This window comes from Protopterus annectens, chromosome 1.part1, assembly GCF_019279795.1.
Source record: "Protopterus annectens isolate FY-2018-M chromosome 1.part1, PAN1.0, whole genome shotgun sequence".
NCBI classification, from domain to species: domain Eukaryota; kingdom Metazoa; phylum Chordata; order Ceratodontiformes; family Protopteridae; genus Protopterus; species Protopterus annectens.
In genome coordinates this window covers 952,519,408-952,546,124 of record NC_056726.1, presented here as the reverse complement: position 1 = coordinate 952,546,124, position 26,717 = coordinate 952,519,408, and the positions used below count along the sequence as shown (strand labels likewise).

The window sequence follows — 26,717 nt, the reverse complement described above, 5'->3', positions numbered from 1 at the left end:
TTCTTTGCAATGTGGTTTTGATGCTGTACAGGCCTCGTCTAGGGTGGCTGCCACTGGTTCAGTTCTTCGCAGGCACGCCTGGCTGAGGGATCAGAATTTATCTGACCATGTTAAAACAAGGATTTTAGATGCTCCTTTACAATCTGATGTGTTGTTTGGTTCTCCTGTTGAGACAGTTTTAAAGAAAATGGAAGACAAGGCTAAGTCTATGCAGACTGTTAAAGATTTTTTGCAGGTTCAGCCTCCAAAGTTTAGTAGAAATTGGCCTACTAAGGGGTGGATGTATCCTTCTTATGATTCCCAGTCTAGGGGTAGATCTAGACGTGGTAGGGGCAGAGCTCAGGGCTCTTTCAGGCCTAGAACAGGGAGTTCTCCTGCACAGTCTTCAGGTGAGGGCAGGGGTCAGTCCTTTCGTAAACAGACCCAATGACCTACCTTTTCAGCTGCCAGAGCCTTCTCGTCTGGCAGCACCTTTGGGAGGAAGGTTGGCACTTTTCAAAGAAAATTGGAGTTTAATTACCCAAGACAGATGGGTATTGGATATCATACACCACAGTTACAGGTTTTATTTCCATACCTTGCCTCCTTTCAAAGGCATGCCAGACGTTCCTCCTCCACAAAGAATAGAGGCTCACAAGCAAATTTCTCTGTTACTCCAGCTAGGGGCCATTCAGCCGGTCCCTATGCCAGAAGTGGGCCTAGGATTTTATTCTCGCCTTTTCCTAGTACCAAAGAAAGGGAACACGTGGAGACCAATTTTGGACTTATCTATCCTCAACACTTATCTGGACATTCCCAAGTTCAAAATGTTGACGCTACAGCTGCTTTTACCTCTGCTGGGCAAAGATCATTGGATGGTAACTTTAGATCTCAAGGAGGCTTATCTTCATGTTCCTACCAGACTGAGTTGCAGGAAGTATCTGCGTTTTCGAGCTGGGACTTTTCATTATCAGTTCTCTGCATTGCCCTTTGGCTTATCTACTGCGCCCAGAGTGTTCACGAAGGTTCTGGCTCCAGTGATAGCTTTCCTCAGGTTAAAAGGAATACAGATTTATCCCTATTTGGATGATTGCCTAATTCTGGCTCAAGGAAGGGACGAGCTTCTTCTTCATTTGGATTATGTGATAGCAGTGCTAAGATGCCTGGGGTATTCTGTGAACGAAATAAAGTCCAGTCTAGTACCCTCTCAAGACATGTGCTTTCTGGGTGTGAGACTGAATACAGCATCCCAGATGGCCTTTTGACCCCGGACAAACAAAAGAATCTTTCCCTTTACTTTCATCAGTTGTCTCATCAGTCCGGGCTGACTGCAAGGACAGTCCTTCAAGCCTTAGGGTTCATGGCATCTTGTATTCTGGTGCTTCCCAATGCCAAACTGCATATGAGGAAACTACAATGGTATCTCAAAAATGTATGGACACAGCACTGCCAGGATTTGGACACTGTCATTCCAATAATACCTTGCATTCAAAAGGAATTTTTGTGGTGGGCTCAGGAATGTCACCTAAACAAGGGACTCTCTGTGACCCGGCCAGAGGCGAGTCAGATTCTAACGAAAGATGCCTCAGACAAAGCTTGGGGAGCTCATCTGGATGGAAAGTGGATACAAGACAAGTGGCCTGCCAGACTACAACATCTACATATCAACTTGAAAGAGATGTTAGCAGTCCAGTTTGCATTAATAGCTTTCAAGGATTTACTTCTTCCAGGGCAGGTGTTGATTCTAACAGACAACACAACTGTCATGTGGTACATCAACAAGCAAGGCGGAACACATTCTTATCCTCTATGCAGGCAAGCGGTGATTTTGTGGGAGACTGCTCTCAGTTTACAGCTAAATCTTCAGGCAAGGTTTCTGCCGGGAGCACAGAACTCCTTAGCAGATGTGTTGAGCAGACAAATTATGGATCCCCACGAGTGGAAATTGGATCCTCATGTATTTCAGAAATTGACAGTGTCATGGGGAACTCCAGACATAGATCTGTTCGCTTCCCCACTAAACCACCAGCTGCCAAAGTTTTGCACAAAAAGGTTTCATCCCACAGCTTGGAGAGTGGATGCTCTTTCTTTCAGTTGGAGCAATCTTCATGTGTATGCCTTTCCGCCTCTGCCTCTCCTCCCAAAGGTACTACTAAAGGCCAGACAAGACAAGCCAAGGATGATTTTAATAGCTCCAGATTGGCCTCGACAGCATTGGTACCCATTACTGAGGAGCCTGGTACGGAAGCCTCCATGGCCTTTGCCTACGATTCCACACCTGTTGTCTCAGGAGGACAGTCATTTGCTCAATGTCAAGCTTCACTCTCTACACCTAACAGCCTGGCATATTCTGTTTTGAACCATAGTGGGCCTCCACTTCCACAACAAGTTTTGAATGTTATTTTGGAAGCTAGAAGGCCTAGTACAAGGAAAGTGTAATGCAGAAAAATGGAAGAGATTTTTATTTTGGAGTGCAGCAAAGGATTTTGATGTTTCTGAGCCTAATTTAAGTGTGGCTCTTCAATATCTTACTGAGTTACTGGACAAAGGTTTGTCTTTCTCTTCTATTAAGGTTCATGCTGCAGCAATTTCGCTCACTATGATTGTGACCCACCATTGTTTTCTCATCCTTTGTTCAAGCAATTTCTTAGAGGGGCAAAGAATATAAGACCCCCACGAAGAGCTCCTACTCCTGCTTGGGATCTCAATTTTGTGTTGGAGAAACTCACTCTACAACCTTTTGAGCCTGCAGCTACTGCTGAATTAAAGTTTTATCATGGAAGACTGCTTTTTGTTGGCTATTACCTCTGCAAGAAGGGTTTCTGAGTTGCAGGCCCTTATGGCAGTTGAGCCTTTCTTAATTTTCCATAAGGATAGGGTATCTTTACGTACTAATCCTTCCTTTATGCCTAAAGTGGTTTCTAGTGTGGCTTTAAACCAAACTATTCATTTGCCTACCTTTTATGCAAATCCCCAAAATAAAGGGGAAAAGATTTTGCACACTTTAGATGTACACAGGCAGTTGCGTTATTATTTGGACAGAACTAAAGGGTTCAGGCAGTCTCAGCAGTTATTTGTTTCTTTTGCTTTGAGTTCTCAGGGCAAGCCTGTGTCAAAACAAACTATTTCTAAGTGGATTGGGTTCTGCATTGCTTTCTGTTATTCCCATCATGGCAAGGAAGTTCCAGCTGGGATTAGGCCTCATTCCACTAGGGCTACTGCCACCGACAGCTTTTTTGAGCGGGTGGCAACTAAGGATATTTTGGAGGCAGCTACTTGGAGTTCAGTGCATACTTTTTCCAGGCATTATCACCTACCACTTTACTCTAAATCCAGGGCTGGTTTTGCCACTGCTGTTTTGCAGGGCATTTTGGCAGCTCCTGCTTCCTTATAATTTGGCCATCCTCCCTTACCTCTGCTTTGGGATTCTACCCAAGTGTAAGGACTGCAGCAATGTGAGATGAAGAACATAGTACAGTTTTGTACCTACCATAAATGTAGATGTTCGAAGATCCACATTGCTGCAGTCCAATTTACCCTCCCTCCTTCCCCTCTGTAGTTAGAGGCGGTTGTGTGGGTTGGGTGGTCAATTGGGTGTATATTGTGTATTGTATATATTGTACATATTTTTAGTGCTAGGATGGTTGGTTGTTGGTTTGCTGTCTTTTGGTTTTTGACCTTTATTTTGAGGGTCTTCTGACATCTGGGGCAAGAAAAGACTGAGGATATGACGTCGGTCATGCGCATTTGTACCCTGACGTCCTGATGTCAGTCAAATGCGCCTTGACCGACGTCAGCCTTATACTTTGATATTCGGGCCGACCGAGGACAGCGGACTACCCAAGTGTAAGGACTGCAGCAATGTGGATCTTCGAACATCTACATTTATGGTAGGTACAAAACTGTACTTTGTGTACCTACCATAAATGTAGATGTTCGAGCGTATTCACTGTTGCAGTCCAGGTTACCCACCCACCATCCCCTTTTTCCATGGCTGGGGCCTTTTTGTACTACTCATCTCTATGCTACCTATGTGTTGTATTTGCTTATAGATGAAAGAAATGTTTATAGTTATATATGCATGCTTGTTGGCATAATTTTATCTTTCCAGCCTTCCTATCTGGGGGCGCCTGACATCTGGGGCAAGAAAAACTGAAGAAAATTGCTGACTCTTCATCAGCTGCTTCCCATGCTAGGCAAAAATGCCTGGTTGGCAACATTGGTCTTAAAGGAAGCTTACCTGTACATCCCAATAAAGGAATCTTGCAGAAAATAACTACGCTTCAGAGCAGGCTACATGCACTGCCAGTTCTCTGCACTGCCCTTTGGCTTATCTGTTGTGCCCAGGGTATTCACAAAGTGCCTAGCTCCAGTCATTGCATTCTACAGGCAAAGAAATATTCAAATATACCCATACCTGGACGATTGCTAATTCAGGCAGAAAGCCAGGACATACTATTAAATCATCTGGCATTTGTAAAGAGACTGCTAGCCTCACTGGGGGTACACCATAAACGAAAGTAAATCTCACCTAATATCCTGCCAACAAATTGTAATCCTGGGAGCAAGCTTGAACACAACTTCCTAGATGGCCCACCTCACGCCAGAGAAACAAGTTTGACAGCCTACTTCAAACTACTGGCTACAAAGACCCAGCTTTATCTGCAAGGAAAATACTACAAGCCCTGGGGTTCATGGCCTCTTGCATCCTACTAATTCCATATGCAAGACTGCATATGAGGAAACTACAATGGTATCTAAAAATCCTATAGAGTCAACATTCTCAGGACCTGGAAAGAATGATTCGATTCCTATCATTCCTTGTATAAAAGACAGTGTTCCTTTGGTGGGCAGAGGCCTGCTACCACAACAGGGGACTGCCATTCACTCTACCCCCTGCCGCCCAAACCCTAACAACAGATGCATCAGACTGTGCATGGGGGGGGCTCACTTGGCAGGGCAGTGCATTCAGGGCAAATGGAACCAGAGTCAAATGCACCTGCATGTCAGTCAAAAAGAAATGTTAGCTGTACAGAATTCTCTGACAGCCTTCAAGGACCACATTCTTGCAGGACAATTATTGGTAAAGACAGACAGCACCACTGTTATGTGGTACATAAACAAGCAGGGGGGAACCCAATCATACCCTCTCTGCAGACTAGCCATGGCTCTGTGGAACACAGCCTTGAGCTACCAAGTGCACCTACAAGCTCAATTCCTGCCAGGCAAGCTAAATTCACTGGCAGACAACCTAAGCAGAAATCTCATGGACTCACACGAGTGGAAACTGGAACCAAAGATAGTCAACGTTTTAAGAAACTAATGGGGGAGCCCGGAGATAGACCTGTTTGCCTCCCTTCAGAGCTACCAATTGGACATATTCTGCACAAGGACTCCCCACAGACAAGCTTGGAAGGTGGATGCCCTGTCCTTCACCTGGGAAAGCCTCTCGGTTTATGCCTTTCCCCCTCTGCCTCTTCTCTCGAAAGTTCTGCTAAAGATCAAATAGGACAAACCAAGGACAATACTCATTGCACCAGACTGGCCACGCCAACACTGGTGTACCCCCTCTTACTCAGTATGCCACTGCTGGAACCATGGCACCTGCCTCAGACCCCTTCCCTGCTGTCCCAGCGGGAGGGCCAGATTCTGCACCCCCAGCTTCAAATCCTGATCCTTGCAGCCTGGCTAATTACTTGAACTCTCCGATACCATCCCTCAGTAAGCAAGTGCTGGATGTCATCCTGGAGGCAAGGAGGCCTAGTACTAGAAAATCTTATGCTGAAAAGTGGAAAAGATACTGCTCCTGGAGCCAAGCTCAGGGGATGGGCACATCAGTGCCCAGCTTTCCGCATATTCTTCAGTACTTAACAGAGATGCTTCACAAGGGTCTTTCCTTCTCTTCTATTAAAATTCATGCCTCAGGCATTTCAGCACATTATAATACTGAGCCCACCTCTCTTCTGTCACCCCCTGCTGAAACAATTCCTTGGAGGGGCCAAAATATAAGACCACTCAGGAGAGCCCCTACTCCAGCCTGGGACCTTAACTTTGTATTGGATAAGCTCACTCTACCTCCTTTTGAGCCAGCTGCAACTGCAGAGTTGAAATTCCTTTCTTGGAAAACAGCCTTCCTTCTAGCCATCACTTCAGCAAGAAGAGTGTCTGAATTACAGGCCCTCATGGCAGTGGAGCCCTTCATCATCTGCCATGCAGACAGGGTGTCCCTCAGGACCAATCCTTCCTTATGCCCAAGGTGGTATCCAGTGTGGCCCTCAATCAGTCCATTAATTTGCCAGCGTTCTTTTCTAATCCACAGAGCAAAGGAGAATGAATACTGCACTCTGTGAACGTGCACAGACAACTTAGATTTTATTTGGACAGGACTAAGCCTCTCAGGAAAACTGAACAGCTGCTAGTTGCCTTTGCTGCAGGGGTAGAGGGGAAGGCCATTTCAAAGCAAACCATTTCTAAGTGGATAGGCCGTTGCATTCATTTCTGCTGTAAGCACCATGGAAAAACTACCCCACAGGGGATAAGATCACATTCCACCAGGGCTGCATCTACTTCTACAGCCTTTCTCAGAGGTGTCCCTACCAGGGACATCCTAGAAGCTCCTACCTGGAGTTGTGTACATACCTTCACCAAGCATTACCACTTGCCAATTTTTTTCTAAATCCAGAGTTGGTTTTGCCACTGCAGTCCTGCAAGGCCTAATAGCTGGTCCTAATGCTCTCTAATTGCCTCCTCCCTTCCTTAGCTTTCGGAATCTACCCAAATGTAATGACTGCAACAGTGAAATATGAAGAGCATAGTACAGTTGGGTGCACTTACTATAAATGTAGATGTTCAAGTGTATTCACTGATGCAGTCCTAGTTACCCTCCCTCCAACCCCCTGACTTCTATTGGCTATACCTCTCTTCTTGTTTATTGTATTTAAGTTTTCTGGTGTATTTGCTTTTTGTTAGAGGTGTAACCTTGTATATAATTGCTTCCCATTATGGGGGCACCTGACATATGGGGCAAGAAAAACTGATGTAATGGCATCGGCTGCATGCTTTATACCCCTGACTACCTGCCATCATGGAAGAAGAGACAGCAACCAATGCAGGGCCCAAGACTTTGATAATCAGGCCGGCTGAGGGCTACCTGCAAGCAGATAACCCAAATGTAATGACTTCAACAGTGAATACACTCGAACATCTACAGTAAGTGTACCCAGCTGTACTTTCTAAATGACAGTAAAGTTTACACTTTGACAGGCTTTGGTATATTGACTGGACGTCTACTGTTATGGTAAGACTTTATACAACTGCACCTTCCTAACACAGATCACTTGCGTAGTCTCAGTAGTAAATCAGATATTTTCCAAATGTAATCTGTTGTTTTAATGGAATGAGATAACGAGTCATTTCCTCTGTTTAGTTACTGTGATATGCATTGCACATAATTCTGTACTTTTTACTTTGTTTGTGCAAGCATGTCTTGCTAAAACAGCACAAACACACACACACACACACACACACACACACACACACACACAGATATACCAGGCTCTTTATGCTTCACATTTCCCAAGTTCCCTTGGCACTCCATCTAACACACCCTCATGGTAACTCTGAAGGGATGCTAAGCTGACAGTCTGTGAAGGAAGAGCACGCCAGCTTCCCCACATAACTGACCTCTCACCTATGCTGCTACTCAGTGGTAGCATGTTCCTCTGCCCCACACTGTGTAGACTGCACCACACAGTGATGAATAAGGCATGTGCCTCATCACTCACATTCTTCTGCCGTCTGCCTCTGGCTCCCGTGCCAGTTAATTGAGCACAAGTCATCTAGGTTGCAGTAAGGACTTTATCCCATGTATAACAGCTGGATAAAATGAATAAATGCTCGCCACTCTGTACTACTCCTCCAACTTGCACCTCACACATTTGCAGGCATATTGTTTGACAAAATATGCCCCCTCTTTGGACTTGCTTTTTTTCTTAACCTTACAACTTCGTTTCTTTACAATCCAGATTCCTTTCTACTAACACTCTCCCATCTTCATACAGACTTGACAATTGCCACTCAATGTCCTCACAAAATATTATCCCCATGACTTTGCATTTCCTACTGCAGTCTATTCAAATCTCTTGTCTACACAGATACTGTTAACCACTCGACTACTGATCTCCCATCTTGCAGATAATCTACAGTGCTATAATGAAGTTATCTCAGCTACTTGCCTCTCTAAAACTACTTTCAATGCTTTTAAGCTTAGTTGCTTTCCCTGGATCACTAATTACTACATGCATTTTGGAGTTGTTCTTACTCAAATAATACTGTACTGCATCTATTCTGTGTCTGTTTCCTATCTGATTATACCGTGACTGTTATTTGTAAGAATTATATTTCTGTATTGCATCCTTTATTGTCATACAAACTACTTTTAATGATTGGTTGACTGTCTTGCATTTAAAATGTTATTGTTGTATTCATTTCTTTATTATTAAAACTGTGAAGCTTTTCTCCCCAGGCCTCTGCTGAAAAGGGGCTACCATACCTAGTCAGATTTACCCACTCAGTAAATATAAAATAAAAAATAAATAAACAACTGCTTCATGTACACAGACAACCCTCTCCTCCTCCAAACAAATTCCAACACATGTGAGAGATGCAACCATATAGCCAAACTGGAGGCTAAGCTCTCTCAACTCAGTACTGGCGTAACCAGTCAGGAGGAGAAGGAAACCGCACTCACTACAATTCCAGTCTCACATAGACCTACCACGACAACAAACCAAACACATAAACACACAAAACATACTCGGAGGCTCTAAATAAAAATCTGCCTAAGCAGCAGAGACCTCCAAAGCAGACACCCAAGCAACCGCTACCCCAAAACAAAACACGTGCAACACATAGCTCACAAAGCCAGTGTGCCAAACAGTCACAGCCCTTAAGGCTAAACAACACACCTGTTACACTTGTAATAGGTGACTCTATCATCAGGCACACTGACGTCCCGCTCACCAGGCTGAACAAGGCGAAGGTCACGGTGAGCTGCCTGTCGGGCGCTAGGATCCGCCACATAACACAAGCACTCAGGTCACTCCAAGGCAAGTACAAATATGACTCGGTCATTGTCCATGCTGGTGTGAATGACCTGAGACGTACCTCCCTGGACTACATGAAAAGAGACATAGTGGAGCTCTCTGAGCATGTAGCCCAGGCCGGTATGACCCTGACCTTGAGTAGCATCTTGCCCTCACCAAGAATGATGCCACAATATGAAGACAAGATGATCAATTTCAACAATTGGCTTAAGTGTTGGTGTCATTCAAAGGGGATCCAATGCCTGTCAGCCTGGGATGACATGCTCGACAAGCCACCTGTCACCCCTGGGCTTTCGGATATTGGCAAAGGCTCTTGCTACCCCCATAGTGCCTTTTTTAGGCAAGGCTCAAAAGACAAACCCACCTCCATAGGTATCACAAGGGATAAGAAACTAAGAGTAATGCTACTCAACGCCAGAAGTCTAAACCTCAAGATGCACGCACTCAAAACTCTCCTTAGCATGGAGAACATCGATATCTGTGCAGTAACAGAAACCTGGTTCAAGGCTCCCGAGAGCACCCCAGCACTACCAGGTTATACCTCATACCATGCTTTTCGGCCCCAAAACTTGGACCGAACCACAAAAGGAGGGGGAGTATCAATATTCGTCAAAGGTACCCACACCTCCAGGTTGGTGGCACAGCACGAAGCATCAGAGACTATCCATGTGCAACTAACTGTGGGTAAAACTGCCTTCCAGTTTATAGCCTGCTACAGACCACCCTCCCAAACACAGGAACCCCACTTGGCCTTCCTGAGAATACTGGAAAATATGAAGGTCTCTCCAAACACCATTATATTGGGCTTAATTTCAACTACCCAAACATAGACTGGGAGCATTACTCTAGCTCCAACACCCAAGCCCAAAGGTTCCTAGAATTTATAAACTCAAATGCTATGGAACAACTTGTTACCACTCCCACAAGAGGGGAAAACATACTGGACCTGATCATCACCAACATGGGGACACTATGCTCCAGACCAGAAGTGTATCCCTCACTGGTAAGATCAGACCATAAACTAATCTCACTGGATATTCACATCCCGACCCCACCCCCTGCCCAGAAAACCACAGTGAAAAACTTCTCTAAAGCAAATTTCACACGCCTCAAAACCGAGGTGAAATCCTTCAAAGCCCCCGGGCCTGTGGAAAATACGGCCCAGACTGCAGAATCCTTTATAAATGCATTCTATGAACACCTTCAGGAATGCATGGATCATGCAATCCCAGATAAAACCAAGACCCAATCCTCCAAAGGCAGACGTCCTGTCTGGTGGACCCCAGCCATAAACAAACTATATAATAGAAGGAGGAAGCTACTACATGATAGAGCAAAATCCCAAAAAGGGAAGGCATCTCTGATCAGTATTAGCAAAACCTACGGGCACTCATAAAATCGTCTAAGGCCAGCTTCGAGAGAAAAATTGCACAGGACACTAAGGATAATCACAAGGCTTTCTTTAGTTATGTTAGGAACCTGGGTGGGAATTCCCAGATATGCTCAGAATTAGTCCAAAATGACAAAAAATACACCGAGCCCACAGACATTGCCAACATCCTAGCTGACAGGTTCAGTGCAAACTTCTCCCCCCTCTCCCCACCAAAAGGGCAAATATCTATCCCAACAGAGTGCTGCCCCCCCTGACATCTCAGATGCTCAGGTAAGAGCCGCCCTCTCCAAAGCAAAAAACACAGCATCAATGGGAGCAGATGGTGTCTCGGGCTGCGCCCTACATGAACTCCAAGAAGAGCTAAACCCAAACATAAAACTACTGTTCAATCTTAGCCTTACTACAGGATATGTACCCAAAGAGTGGCGTACAGCAACAGTGGTCCCTCTCCACAAAGGTGGTGCCTCAACGGATCCTGGAAACTATCGCCCCATAAGCCTGACTAGCTTGGTCTGCAAAGCTATGGAAAGGATCATCATGGACCTCATAAATAAAGATTTTGGGGACCTACAGACACTGGATCCTACCCAGTTTGGCTTTGTTAAGGGCAGATCCTGCCTCTTAAACCTGGTCGATTTCTTTGAAACTATCGCCAAGGCCATTGACGAGGGGAAGGTGGTCCACACAGCCTACCTGGACCTCGCAAAAGCCTTCGATACAATACCCCACTCGGGCATTATAGATAAGCTCACCAGCTTAAATATAAACCCCTATGTCACTAGATGGGTTGCAAACTGGCCCAAGGACAGAACCCACATGGTTAGAATTGCTGGAGCCATGTCAGACTCCAAACCAGTTACAAGTGGCGTCCCACAAGGCTCAGTCCTGGGACCTCTCTTGTTCGGTATATATTTCTCGGTACAGGCCAACACGGAAGGACTGTGGCTGACCAAGTTCGCAGATGACTGCAAACTGGGCGCCATAATCAACTCTCCAGCCGACACAAGCATCCTCCAAAAGGGCCTCATAGAAACAGACAACTGGTGCCAGAGCCATGGCCTCAAGCTAAACGCCAAAAGTGTATAGTCATCCCCTTTGGCAAAACAAAGTGCCCACAAATTACCACATAGGTGGTAATCCATTAAGTACAGAAGAAGTCATTAGGGACCTGGGGACCCAAGTTGATAGCAATCTCTCATTTGACAACCACGTGGCCAAAGTGGTTAGAAAAACATTTTATATAGCCCACCTAATCATGAAGGGATTCACATCTAGATCAGGGAAGGTCATCGCCTCTTTACTCATCCCTCATCAGGCCCATAATTGAGTACAATGCCCCTTTTGGGATGTACCATACCAGACACCTGCAGCAACTGGAAAGACCCCAAAAGTACCTCACCAAGAGGATCAAAGGGCTCAAACAGATGCCATATGCTGCCCGGTTAAAGAAACTCCAGCTCTACTCAGTGGCATACCGCCTGCTCAGAGGCGATCTGTGCCTGACGTATAAAGCCATGTCCAACCCGAATTAATGGACATGCTGCACCTCAGAAAATCCAAATCCCATCGAGCTACATGCTCAAGAGACTTGAACCTCAGCACTGAAATAAATAGGACATGCTGGAGGGACAGATTCATAACCCAGAGGCTCCCTTCACTCTGGAATAAAATCCCAGTCCAGGTTAGGCAGAGTCCCACATTGACTCTCTTCAAGAGGAATCTTGATGAGTGGATGGGAGATCGTAGGTTTACCCTGGCTATCACTTCTGTGTCACTGTTAGACAGAGGCACAGTATACTAACCTCAAAAAAAGGCATAGCAAAATTAATTTAAAATGGGTGGCGAAAGCCAAACACACTCTGGCTAGGCTTATAAATGCCCTAGGGCAGATAGCCTAGTATGAACCTATGAACCTATAAACTAATAGGTTTTGTCATATTCCTCTTACCTGCAAAGCCAAAGAACATACCTGAAGGTCTTGTCAGTGTACTGTCTTCTTGCCCTTTGGACTTCATGGAGTCCTTGTTCCTTTTCAAATGCTTGTGGATAAAGTTTTGAAACTGTATCTCAGGTATTCAGTAGCATACCTTGATACATAGTAATTTATTCAGAAGATTGGAAATCACATTCATCAAAAATGCAAACTATGCTGGACTCCTTAAAATGGGCAGGATTTGGCTAATGCTGACAGAAGTAAACTTTGTATGACAGAATACTGTTATTTGTGGTATGTGGTCGAGAGAGAGGTAATTGTATCCCAGACAGACAAATTAGGAGTTGTCAAAAACCGACCTCTACCCCATACAAAACAACTTGTGAAAGCATTCTTTATCCTAGCAGGTTACTATAGATAACTTGTAGCCAACCCTGTTAGCATAACCCATCCTCCGACAGAACTTAATAAAGATTTTTAATAATTTGAAAGCTGTCATATGTTTGGAGACCAACTTGATTGCCTCTGACTCCCTTTATTGTATTTATAATTCTGTCCAAAGTAGGGTCGGGATCTGTTTCATCTCTGGAAGGAAGTGGTGAGGAGCACCCAGCCTTCTGTTTAAATAGGAGGTTGAGACAAGATACTTTACCATAGAACTCGAATGGCTTACAGTTAGAGGCACTGCACTAACTTCTTTACAGTATTGTTTGTTGGGGATGTAGCTTCACTTTGGTAAATGACCATGTTCCTTTGCAATAGTTGTACAAGTAATGTGACATAAATATCAAATGGTGTAGAGAAGCTTTGAACCTACTGACTTATTGTTTCACCACTAAGCCTATGCTTGGCAGCAACCAGAAGAATATGGTTGTATTATGCTCGTGTCATAACCCATCCTATTCAGAATCGATTGAGGGGTTGTCTGCTGAGAGGTGGGTCATTATGGTACTGTGTCCATTTCCCATATAAAAGTGCTGTATCTGTACTGTGCATTATGGTGAGAGATTGTTGGGTAGCATGTAGTCACTAAATTTTGGCACTTGAATTCCTGTAATAGTCCAGTCATATAGAAATCACCTCAATAACCTTCTGTTAAAAGTAGATCAGACATATGCCCCTCTTGGAGTGGAATTTCTAGGCCACCCATTAGAAATTCTTGGTGGTTCTAGAGTAGAGGAAGCTGTGAAAGTATCAGAAGAATCACTGGAATTCTGTGGATCTACTTGAGGAGTACCGGGTATCTATCTAAGGATGTACAGGTGATTGCAAGGCATCTTGGCCTGAACATCAGCACTAAGTCTGTGAACTACAAGGAATATTGTATTCTCTTAAGAACCTTCAAAATTGGACTAGGAAACATGGAATTGAGTTGCAAGTTGATTAGAACTGTGTTAAGCAAAAGTGTACTTATTTTGTTTTGTAAGTTGGTAGTGAACTATGATTTCACATTACAGTGTATGTAGACTGCACTTAACTCATTCACTCAAATGGAGCTCAGCCAGTTTGTACTGTTAACTTTTAAGTTCCAATGGGTGGAGCCTAAGCTTTTTGACAGAATCAAATTATGTCCTCACATTTCAAACAAATATGCATATCTCTGGAACCACTGGGATTATGAAAGAAGTGTAAATGGCAAAGTCTTCAGTACAAACTGTTTTTATAGTGGTAGTATTTTTTAGGTTCTATGTCTTAAACCAAAATTTACAAGTCAGAATAAACACAGCAGTAACTATTCTATTTGCAGTGATTTGTAAACAACTTACAATGTCTCAGCAACCATTCAAGTTACATACTGTGTCAGCAGCACTTTATTCATCTAGCTAACAGCTTTCCTATGAGGCTAAGGAGTTCTGTCTGAGCTACCTGGTTGCTGAGATATTTAGAAAAATGTGAAAATTATATCTATATAAATTAAAATCATAGAAACAGTTAAGATCAATTTACCTTCACTAGACAAAGGTCAAATATTGATGCATTTGTTTGCCATTGTGTAAGCTTTAAGATGAAATATTTTAAAACCTTCTACATAGCATGGTTTTGGAATTATTGAAGCAAATATGAGCAAGGAATATTTGATGCCTAGAGGTGTCAGTAGGAGTTAACTGCAAATGCACCTGGAGGCATCACTCAGATGTAAAGAGTTAAACTGAAGTTTGTGTTTTGAGAACATAATGCCTGTTTTTACAGTATGTATGTATCTTTATAAATAATGTGCTGCACCATTCTTTCTGTGGAAGTTGTCCGGTCTAGGATGGTGAGATGTTGGTGGGGAGTGGTCTTCATTTGATGTTTACTTTTATTTTCATTATTATTATTATTTTTCCTCCCAGAGATGCTGAGAAAAAGCACTAATGAAAAAGGAAACATAATTTTGAGGCAATCTTTGCCTTATGGCTGATGTTTGTGAGCAGTGTTGCTAATCCTTTTATGTCTTGTTTATGTAGCAGTTTTTAACCTGGTAAGAGTGATAGTCTGAAGACATTTTTCAAGCAAGCTCCCAGCCACAAGGCACACAAATACAGATTATTGAGAGTAGGAGAATACTTGTAATTTGGCAAAGTACGACTTCAGTGCAGAAAAATGTAATGTGAATAGTTGCAAACATGCAGTAGAACAACATAATAAAACTGTCATATAGTGCATCATTTTATAGAACATTTTAGCATAGTAATCATACAGGTCTTCTCTTGCCGTTTATAAAAGCCCTTACCATAAAATGTATGAAATTTTTTTTATAACAAATATGTGGAAATTTATTCTTTCTTTGCATTATGTTCTGCTTATCGAATTGCCAGGATAGAAGGCTGAATGTCAGATTTCAAATCAAATGCAGCTGTTCTTCAACCAAATCACTTTATATGGGCAGAAAAAAACAAGTATTAATTATTTTTACAAAAAAAATCCCTTAATAAAATAGTTACTGATGAGGTAAAACTTGCTTAGGTATACTTTAAATTTATGGGGGGGGGGGGGGGGTCAACTTTTGTAAAGAGAAAAAGACAACCTTGAAAACAAACATTATGGTTAACTTAGTCTAAAACGTATTACAAGTGTTAATATGTGTATCCTTTGAAAAATCTTTAAAATTACTATATATCACCTTTGCAGCCATATTAACTGAAATCAAACACATATAGTGAAAAACAATTAAATCTGAAAAGCAGATATTGTTATAATGTGAACTAAGAGCTTCTGAAAATAAGATACAAGACCTTTAACTTCTTACACTGTTGGAAGATTAGTTAAAACATATAAATTACGTTTTAAGTAATAAAATCTTAAAAAGTTTAAATAAACTGAATGTTAAAACATGGAAAGTTAAAATAAACTGAATGTTAAAACATGGAAAGTAAACATTTAATGCTTAAGTATATAGGATGCATAAATAAAGACATAAAAACAGTAATGACCCGGATATAGTTTTTGGTAAAGATCAATGAGTGAACTACTGATCACTTTGCTTCCTTACCACTGTTGCACTATTCATTATTAATGGGATATCTTGCTCAGGATAGATGAACATCCACCCAGCATACCAAAGCCTAAGCTCCTTCCAGGTGCTATACATCACACATTTGGCCTGTGTCTAAAGCATAGGGTTCATAAGGGATGTATGAGCACCTAACCCTCAAAACTTCTTTGCTGCCAGTCCAAACACTAATTTTTCAACTTCAGTCTGTCATATGTAGAGTAGTTGCAGCTAATGAGCCTTCAAAAAGTAAGTACCCTGTGAGGGTATTGTCCTTCTTTTTTTTATCTTTGAGTAGTATTACTTGTCATCCAGGAAGGGAAAATGAGTATGTGGGAAGCAGATCCATAAAAATAGATATGAGAAGTGCCTTTTCGTCTTTTGCTGTCCACATCCATACTAGGTAAGAGATTTCTCAAGCTTTTATACAGAAGACCTTGCACAGCTGACTGTCTTCCCTTTCTTTCTATTCAGAAAACGAGCAACTGAAGCTTTCAGCTAAGGGTTCCATGGCTTCCGAATCCACCTGCCCTTACATTCAGCCACCTCTAAAGAAAAATATCTAAAAAATGTGCCAACTCTTTTGCTGTCCAGCCTCCTCTGGACAGCTATATCACATTGGATGAAGAACCTGTGGAGCATCTGATTCCAACATCAGCTCCCTCTGTCACGAACCAGTTAGAGACCAACATGTGGCTGCTTACCTACACAGCCGCTGTGGCTCTGCCCATGTCTGCTGTAGATGGGGGGGGGCATGGCTGTTTGGAAGGTCTTTGGGAAGTTCCTCAGACTGTTTAGGGAGAATGTTCCTGGTTTCCTTATTGAAGTCAGGCAAGGGCCTGAATCCTCTAAGTTTGTTCAGGCTACTATTTCTCTGAAAAAGAACAGAAGACCACCCGTGGCTCCAGTAGCTAAAGATCAACTCTGAGTAGCAGGTATTTAGTCAGGGTCTTTTCAAAGCCCTTATGGCTTTGAAGCCTCCTCAGGGGGGGGGGCTGTCTGTTCCTTGGTCCTCTGGTCCTTTTTTTAAGAGGAGGTGGACTTAGATTCCAGAGAGAAGTCATTGGCTTACTCCTCTCAAATTCATTCCCCTCTAACTCTGGGATCTGAGGATGAAGATTCCCTTCCCCTGATTCCTCCATTGAAGAAAAGAGTTCTTTGGTGACACTGCTGTTCACTTGATGGAACAACTTAAATGGGATTATTCCCAGATTTCCGATGTTCAGAACCAGTACTATGACCTTTTGCAAATTGAATCACCTCTGCCTTCTATAGTTCCTTCAGTTTTGGATGCTCTTCAAGACACTTTTTCCTCTGCTTTGCAGGTGCCTGGCCCCTAGCCCCCTACTCCAAAGAAGCCTGACAGATTCTTTAAAGTTCCTGAAGCCCGGAAATGTCTATGTAAAAGCTTTTCTTCTGACCCTGTAGTGATTTCTTTGACCACTGACAGATCTTCTAACTTGCTGTCTTCTTCCAAGCTTTTACCTTCTGAGAGGGGCAGTCATGCTATGGACAGGTATGCAAAAAAGTGTTTACCTCGGGTTCCTATTACATTATCGAACTTCAGCAAGTTCGAACCCTATATGGTCGAAACCATATAGTCGAACTTGCTGAAGTTTGAATACAGAAAAAAATAAAATAAAATATGCAACAGTAAACTAACTGTTGCAAGCAGGGGGGCAAGCCCCTTGCACCCCCCGCTCTTTAAATATACCAACTCCGAGACTGCACTATAGTGCGGAAAGGGAATATTTCCCTTTACTGCACTGCGATCTCAGTGCTGGTATATTTAAAGAGTGGGGGGGGTGCTGGGGGGCTTGACCCCCTGCTTGCAACAGTTAGTTTACTGTTGCATCTTTTATTTATTTTTTTTTGACGTGTTCGAAGTTTTGAAACTTCGAACAGACAAGTTCGATATTTTCGTGTTCAAAGTTTCAAAACTTCGTAAGCTACCAAACCCATAGCACTAGATATGTCTTGGCTCTTCTGTCTCAACTTGGGGGTGTTTTATCTGATTTCCCTGATTCAGAAGTTAAATCCTCTGCTATTTCTCTTTTGAGTTCTGCTTCCCAGTTTGCTTGTCACTATAAAGTGTAATCATGCTGCTGATGGAGATATTCTCGGTTATGGCTCCAGTCTCTTCCTGACGAATTTAAGGTTAGGTTGCTGGAATCTCCTCTGATTAACCAAAATATTTTTTCTTTCTGCCGCAGCTGAGCTTTTCAAGACTTTGCAGGATAAGGGGTAGGTCTTGCAAGAGCTAAAGCAAATCTTCCTTTCTCCTATTCCCAAGTTTGAGGAATTACCCCTCCAAGACTTCCTTTGTGCAGAGACAGCCAAGACAGCCTCTCAAAATTAAGAGGTCTTCCAGGAGGGGGGTTTCTGATCAGCCTTCTCAAAGTTCCAATAGTCAGAAGCCTTCTTTTCTTGACAAACCTTCCTCCATATGACATTCAGCCTCTTTTGCCCCTCTCTTTCCATCAGATTAACTCTGTCTCTTCCAGTTTGGCAATGAATAGCCACATATTTGCGGGTGCTTTCCATAATTCAAATAGGTATCTCATGATTTGGAAGTCCCGTCTTTCCTTTTCAGGCATTCCCCAACCTCCCCATTGCCAACGTTCTCACTTTCCTTTCATTCTTCATAACCTTTTGGCTCAAGGAATCATTCAGCCAGTTCTACCTTGTCAACTGGGCAAGGTTTCTTATTCCAGAATGTTCATGGATCTCAGGAAGGAGGATTCTTGGAGGACCATTCTGGATCTTTCCTTTCTCAGCACTTTCTGAAATTGTCCTCTTTCAGGATATTTTCTCTCCAGTATCTGTTTCCCCTGTTTCTTCCTTAGGCTTTCCTGGTGCCTCTGGATATGAAGGATGCCTACTTTCACATTTCTATTCACCTTCTTTTCAAGAACTTTTTGCATTTATCTGTTTCTTGCTTGCATTATCAGATGTTCTTCATCTCACATTGCTGCAGTCCTTACTTATGGGTAGTCCGCTGTCCTCGGTCGGCCCGAATACCAAAGTATTAGGCTGACGTCGGTCATGGGCGCCTAGATCTGACATCAGAGCGTCAGGGTATAAAGGCGCATGACCGACGTCATATCCTCAGTCTTTTTTGCCGCATGGTCCGATGCAGAAGCAGCGTTGCAAGTGCCGTTCGGCGTTCTGAAATTTTTCGTTTTCGGAGTTTCAGACCGATACCAAGTTGGGCTAAGTACCCCGTTGGGAATATTTTTGTTTTTTCTTGCCTCAGTTACTTACCGGATGTCAGAAAAAGTGAATAATTGTATTTCTTGTGGGAAACGGATACCGCATAGGGATTACCACTCGCTTTGTATTCCTTGTTTGGGACCGGAGCACGACGTAGTTGGGTGTCGGTTTTGTGCTAGGTTTAATAAGCGCACTATAAAACGGAGGTTAGATTGCGCTAGGTTAGTCTTTGGCAAGAGGTGTAATTATAATATGCAGTCGGATGTTCCGACGCCTGCTTCTACTAAGAAGCGTAAAGACAAATCTTTAAAGCCTAGGCAGGATGATTCGTCTGTTACGGACGCCGGATCTTTAGAAGCTACAGCTGAACAGGTGGATCCGGCTGAAGTTTCTGTTGAGTCCCAGGGGGAAACTTTGATTTTACATGATGTGGCCTCTCAGGAGGCAGGTCAGGCCGAAGGGGCCTCTCAGGTTACTATTCTCCCTTCTATGCCTAAGGTGGTTAGGCCTTCTGTTACTGTTTCTAAGGCTCCTTCTAAGGGCAGGTCTGTTTTGCCTTCCTCTGGTGTCAGTTCTGGTTCTTCAGGGTCTGTGCCTAAAAAGCACATGCTTAAAATGGCAGAGGATTTGATTACTTTAATTAGAGGTTCTATGCCCCCTCCGGATAAGAGGCCCAGGATGGAGCCAGAGTTGGAAAGTTTGGAGCAGGCCTCAGATGATTCAGAGTCTTCTGCTGAGGACATTCAAGATTTGCTCCTTATTCTGATTCTGATGCAGAGGATTCCACTCCTTCTGCTTCTCCTCCAGAGGATTTTTCATTTTCAGAAACTCTGCATTCCATGAGGGAGCATTTTAAGTGGGAAGGACAGGATTACTCTGATTCACGAAAGAGACTTAGGGAGTTCTTGTTTTTACCACAGCATAGACCCTTAGCTATACCTCCGGTTTTGGATGTTGTTTCAGATGTTTTCTCGAAGCTTCTCTTAATCCAGATTCTGTGCCTCCTGCTCCAGTTAAACCGGACAGGTATTACAGGGTGCCTGAGGCTCATAAATATCTTTATAAGAGTCCTAGGGCGGACCCAGAAACTATTAGTCAGGGGCCTAAGGGTGTTAGAGCCTCTGTTGTTAAGAATCCCGTTCCTCTGGATAAGGAAGCTAGAGCCTTGGATAGATGGGGTAAGAAGGTGTATACCTCTTCTACTTTAGCAATGAGAGCTTTGAACTGCCAGTTTCATATGTTGAAGTATCAGAATTTCCTCCTTTCTCAGCTAAGATCTAAAGTGGATGCTTTGGCAGAGGGCATAGAGTGTAAAGAATTGCAGGATTTAGTGCATGTTTCTGAACAGGTGGGAAAGCACTCTTTGCAATGTGGTTTTGATGCTTTACAGGCTTCTTCTAGGGTGGCTGCCACTGGTTCAGTTATTCGTAGGCACGCCTGGCTTAAGGATCAGAATTTGTCTGAGCATGTTAAGTCTAGAATTCTGGATGCCCTTTACAGTCTGAAGTTTTGTTTGGTCCTCCTGTGGAGTCAGTCTTAAAGAAAATGGAAGACAAGGCTAAGTCTATGCAGACTGTTAAAGATTTTTTGCAGGTACAACCTCCAAAGTTTAGTAGAAATTGGCCTACTAAGGGGTGGACGTACCCTTCTTCTGATTCTCAGTCTAGGGGTAGATCTAGGCGTGGTAGGGGCAGAGCTCAGAGTACCTTCAGGCCGAGGCAATGGAGTTCGCCTGCTCAATCTGCTGGTGAGGGCAGGGGCCAGTCCTTTCGTAAACAGGCCCAATGACCTGCATTTTCAGCTGCCAGATTCTTCTTGCCTGGCAGCTCCTTTGGGAGGAAAGTTGGCTCTTTTCAAGCAGAATTGGCATTTAGTCACCCAGGACAAATGGGTATTGGACATTATAAACCGAGGTTACAAGTTCTATTTCCATACCATGCCTCCTTTCAAGGGCATCCCAGACGTCCCTCCTCAGCAAAGGATAGAGGCTCACAAACAAATTTCTTTACTTCTTCAGATAGGAGCTATACAGCCAGTTCCTCTGTCAGAAGTGGGCCTAGGATTTTATTCTCGCCTGTTTCTAGTTCCAAAGAAAGGGAACACGTGGAGACCAATTTTGGATTTATCTATCCTCAACACTTACCTGGACATTCCAAAGTTCAAGATGCTGACTTTACAACAACTTTTACCTCTGTTGGGAAAAGATCACTGGATGGTTACTCTGGATCTCAAAGAGGCTTACCTTCATGTTCCTATCAGGCCCAGTTGCAGGAGGTACCTGCGTTTTGGCTGGAAATTTACATTATCAGTTCTCTCCATTGCCCTTTGGCTTATCTACTGTGCCCAGAGTGTTCACAAAGGTTCTGGCTCCAGTGATAGCTTTTTTCAGACTAAGAGGAATACAGATTTATCCTTATTTGGACGATTGCCTGATTATTGCACAAGAAAAGGACGAACTTCTTCATCATCTACAGTATGTGATGGCAGTGTTAAGATGCCTAGGGTATTCTGTGAACGAAACAAAGTCCAGTCTAGTACCCTCTCAGGACATGTGCTTTCTGGGTGTGAGACTGAATACAGCTTCCCAGATGGCTATTTTGACCCCGGACAAACAAAGAAGCCTTTCTCTTTATTTCCATCAAATGTCTCTACGGTCCAGGCTGACTGCAAGGACAGTCCTTCAAGCCTTGGGGTTCATGGCATCTTGTATTCTGGTGCTTCCCAATGCCAAATTGCATATGAGGAAGCTTCAATGGTATCTCAAAATGTATGGACACAGCACTGCCAAGATCTAGACACTGTCATTCAGATAATACCTTGCATTCAGAAGGAGTTTTTGTGGTGGGCTCAGGAATGTCACCTAAACAAGGGACTCTCTGTGACCCGCCAGAGGCGAGTCAGATTCTAACGACAGATGCCTCGGACAAGGCTTGGGGAGCACACCTCAATGGAAAATGGGTGCAAGACACGTGGCCTGTCAAACTCCAACATTTGCATATCAACTTGAAGGAAATGTTAGCAGTCCAGTTTGCATTGATGGCTTTCAAAGATTTACTTCACCCAGGGCAGGTGTTGATTCAAACAGACAACACTACTGTCATGTGGTACATCAACAAGCAAGGGGGAACCCATTCTTACCCTCTTTGCAGGCAAGCGATGATTTTGTGGGAAACTGCTCTCAATCTACACCTCAATCTTCAGGCAAGGTTTCTTCCAGGAGCACAGAACTCCTTAGCAGATGTGTTGAGCAGACAAGTAGTGGATCCTCACGAGTGGAAATTGGATCCTCATGTATTTCAAAAGTTGACAGTGTTATGGGGAACTCCAGACATAGATCTGTTCGCTTCTCCACTAAATTGCCAGTTGCCAAAGTTTTGCACAAAAATGTTTCATCACACAGCTTGGAAGGTGGACGCTCTATCATTCAGTTGGAACAATCTGCATGTATATGCCTTTCCACCTCTGCCTCTTCTTCCCAAGGTACTTTTGAAGGCCAGACAAGACAAGCCAACCATGATTTTGATAGCACCGGATTGGCCTCGACAACACTGGTACCCACTACTGAGGAGTTTAGTACGAGAACCTCCATGGCCTCTGCCTTTGATTCCGCACCTTTTGTCACAAGAGGGCAATCACTTCCTCAATGTCAAGATTCAGTCTCTGCATCTAACAGCCTGGCATATTCTGTTTTAGACTCTGGAGGGTCTCAGCTTCCACAACAAGTTTTGAATGTTATTTTGGAGGCCAGGAGGCCTAGTACCAGGAAAGTTTACTCTGATAAATGGAGGAGATTTTTATTTCGAGCAAAGGAAAGGACTTTGATGTCTCCAAACCTGATTTAAGTGTTGCTCTTCAATATCTTACTGAGTTATTGGACAAGGGTTTGTCTTTCTCCTCGATAAAGGTCCATGCTGCAGCCATTTCTGCTCACTATGATTGTGACCCTCCTTTATTCTCTCATCCTTTGTTTAAACAATTTCTTAGAGGGGCAAAGAATATAAGACCCCTACGTAGAGCTCCTACTCCTGCTTGGGATCTCAATTTTGTGTTGGAAAAACTTACTCTACAACCTTTTGAGCCTGCAGCTACTGCCGAGTTAAAGTATTTGTCATGGAAAACTGCTTTTTTGTTGGCCATTACCTCTGCAAGAAGGGTTTCTGAATTACAGGCCCTCATGGCAGTGGAGCCTTTCCTGATTTTTCATAAGGATAGGGTATCTTTGCGTACTAATCCTTCCTTTATGCCTAAAGTGGTTTCTAGTGTGGCCTTAAACCAAACTATTAATTTGCCTACTTTTTATGCAAACCCCCAAAATAAAGGGGAGAAAATTTTGCATACTTTGGATATTCACAGACAGTTGCGTTATTATTTGAGCAGAACCAAGGAGTTCAGACAGTCTCAGCAGTTGTTTGTTTCTTTTGCTTTGGGTTCACAGGGTAAACCTGTTTCAAAACAAACTATTTCTAAATGGATTGGGTTTTGTATTTCTTTCTGTTATTCCCATCATGGTAAGGAGATTCCTGCTGGAATCAGGCCTCATTCCACTAGGGCTACTGCTACTTCTACGGCCTTTCTAAGGGGGGTAGCTACAAAAGACATTTTGGAGGCAGCTACTTGGAGTTCAGTGCATACTTTTTCTAAACATTACCACCTTCCTCTTTATTCTAAGTCTAGGGCTGGATTTGCCACTGCAATTTTACAGGGCATTTTAGCAGCCCCTAATGCTCTATGATTTTTACCAACCTCCCTTTCCCGTTGCTTTGGGATTCTACCCATAAGTAAGGACTGCAGCAATGTGAGATGAAGAACATAGTACAGTTTTGTACCTACCATAAATGTAGATGTTCGAAGATCCACATTGCTGCAGTCCAATTTTACCCTCCCTCCTTCCCCACTGTAGTTTGACATGGTGCTATGTTTTAGGTGATGGTTGTTGTTGGGCTTGTTTTTGGGAGGTATTCTGTTTTTGGCTGTGGCCTTTCTTGTTTGGCCTTCTGACATCTGGGGCAAGAAAAGACTGAGGATATGACGTCGGTCATGCGCCTTTATACCCTGACGCTCTGATGTCAGATCTAGGCGCCCATGACCGACGTCAGCCTAATACTTTGGTATTCGGGCCGACCGAGGACAGCGGACTACCCATAAGTAAGGACTGCAGCAATGTGGATCTTCGAGCATCTACATTTATGGTAGGTACAAAACTGTACTTTTTTCTTTTGGCCTTTCTACAGCTTTACCAAGTGTCTGTCCCAATTGGTAGCCTTCTGCAGGCTTCAGGAATTCATTTTTCCCTTATTTAGATGACCTTCTAATTCAATCCCCTTGTCAACATCACCTCCTTCAAGATCCTGAGTACAATGTGCACAGTGTGGGGATCACTTTTCCATCTCAAAAAAAATCTGTTTTTACCGCTTCTAAGTTTTTCCTGGGTTGCAGGATTCAGACCTTGCAAATGATCACCTTTTTTCTTCTCCTAAGGTCATCTCATTGACTGCATATTTTCATTCTCTTCTTCCTCTGCAAGAGTTACCTGCACAAGTTTTTTTCTAGCTCTGGGGTTCGCATACCTCTCAACCTCTTAGAGAAAAAAATCTGGACAAAGCCTAAAATGATGGGGGACAAATAGGGACAGATTTTAAATACTGCTCTTACAAACTTAGAGGAAGTTGATATAATAATAGGTTTTGCATTAGCATACATTTTCTGAAGGATGTGGAGTCTTAAACTCAAATGTTTGTCATTATTTAATGATTTCAATCCTCAGCCATTTGCCAGAAAGGTACAGATTTTTGGAGGAACACACCAAAAATATGACACAAAAATCTGGACATTCTGTGAAAATCTGTACAGTTGAGAGGTATTCCTATGGGTCATCTCACTAGGCTCCACATGTGGAAGTTTCAGTAGTATCAAAACTACTTGGCTCCATCATTTGCCATCCTCTGTATCTTCTCATCCCCCTCTTGCCTTGCCTCAAGCTCAAGTTCCTCTGGTGGATTCAGGAGCTTTCTCTGAATCCAGGCCTTACTTTTAAAGTCCCCTTTCCCACTCAGGAGCTATACACAGATGCTTCTGATCAGGGTTGAGAAGCCTCTTCCAGCAGCATCAGGGTCCAGGGAGTTTGGTGTTATTTTTTTATTTATTGTATTTTATTTTACATTTGTTAACCGGGAAAGTCCGACTGGATGCAAGTCCTTTTTCAGTGGAGGCCTGGGGAGAAAGACTCCAGTTACAGCATGTTACTAATCCATTATAAGACAAGGATTAGATTTATTTACATATCAATAAAGCATAAGAAAGTTCAGCTAAGATTATACAGTGAACGAGAGAGAAAATGGATTATTAAATTGGGAGCGTTATTCCATCCAGGGCTGAATGATAAATTATGAATTTTTAAGATAAAGATTCTAGAAAGAAAGGGATATATGTAGATTTATTATTTTCAATACAAGATCATGAGACATGTACTGTATTTTTGTATGCATATTTTGGTGTGTTTATTTTAAGGAAGCAATGTCATAATGATTGACATGTATGCTATATAAGGAATATGGGAAATTAATGTTCTATCACTGAGGAAGGCATGTTGCCAAAACCGGTCTGAACTAAAGTGAAATAAACTGATTACTTGTTTGAGTCCCAGGTGCTGGCCTTTCTTTTTGTAGACAGTGAACAGTATGTCATTAGAAATGTACAGACTGATACAAAATTATAGGGTGTACATAATTATCATACTTTTGGAAGTGGGAGATGGGGTATGGAAGAAAAGTAAACATAGAGAAGTGAGACGGACAGTAAAGAGCAGTCAAATGAATGACAGAGAGGAGATTTGGCAGAGGGTCAGCCTGAAAAGATGGAGTAGGACTAGCCGGGTGTTCCCAGCAACAAGAATACCATATCAGCATAAGAGATGAGCACTCTTCATGCTTTGAGCACTCTTTGGATTCCAGGTCATTTGTGAATTTTCACAGACAGCACCCCTGTTATGTGGTACATTAACATGCAAGGCTGCACAAAGATTTACCTTCTTTGCAGGTTTGCTTTTCAGGCTTGGAGCTTTGCAGTCAGCCAGCACTTAACTGCAGGTGGTTTACATTCCCTTAGAGCACAGTTTTTTGGCAGACAATCTAAGCAGGTCCACAGCAGATCCTCTTGAATGGATGCTTCACAGGGAGGTGTTCCCAGACATTGTATATCAATTAGGTACTGTTTTTTTCCTCCCCTTTGAAAAAACAACTTCCCAATTCTGTTCGAGTGCCAATTCCTCTGGTTTGGAAAGTGGATGGCAGGTGTTTTTCTTGGAAAGGATGTTTCTGTATGCCTACCCTTCTGTTCCTCTGCTACCAGAAGTCCTACCCAAGATATGTGGGACAGGCCCAGAATCTTTCTGGAGACTCCATTTTGGCCCAGACAGCAATGGTTCTCCCTTCTGGTTCATCTGGTCAGAGGCAATCATCACCAGTTACCTCACAGGATAGATCTTCTCACACAGGACAAGGGATCTCTCATTCACCCTCATTTGCTCACCCTACAATTGACTCTTTGGGTGATAAGATTTTTGCAGGAGTCTAGAAAACCACCTCTAGAAAATCCCATGTAGCTAAATGTTATTTTTATTTGGTG

At 43.1% G+C, this 26,717-nt stretch overlaps 1 protein-coding gene across 2 annotated transcripts in view; it reads left to right on the top strand.

The window, feature by feature from the left end:
• The window catches only part of ADAM17 (ADAM metallopeptidase domain 17), a 2,408,764-nt gene that overhangs the window by 1,680,324 nt on the left and 701,723 nt on the right, over positions 1-26,717 (top strand). The window lies entirely within an intron of this gene.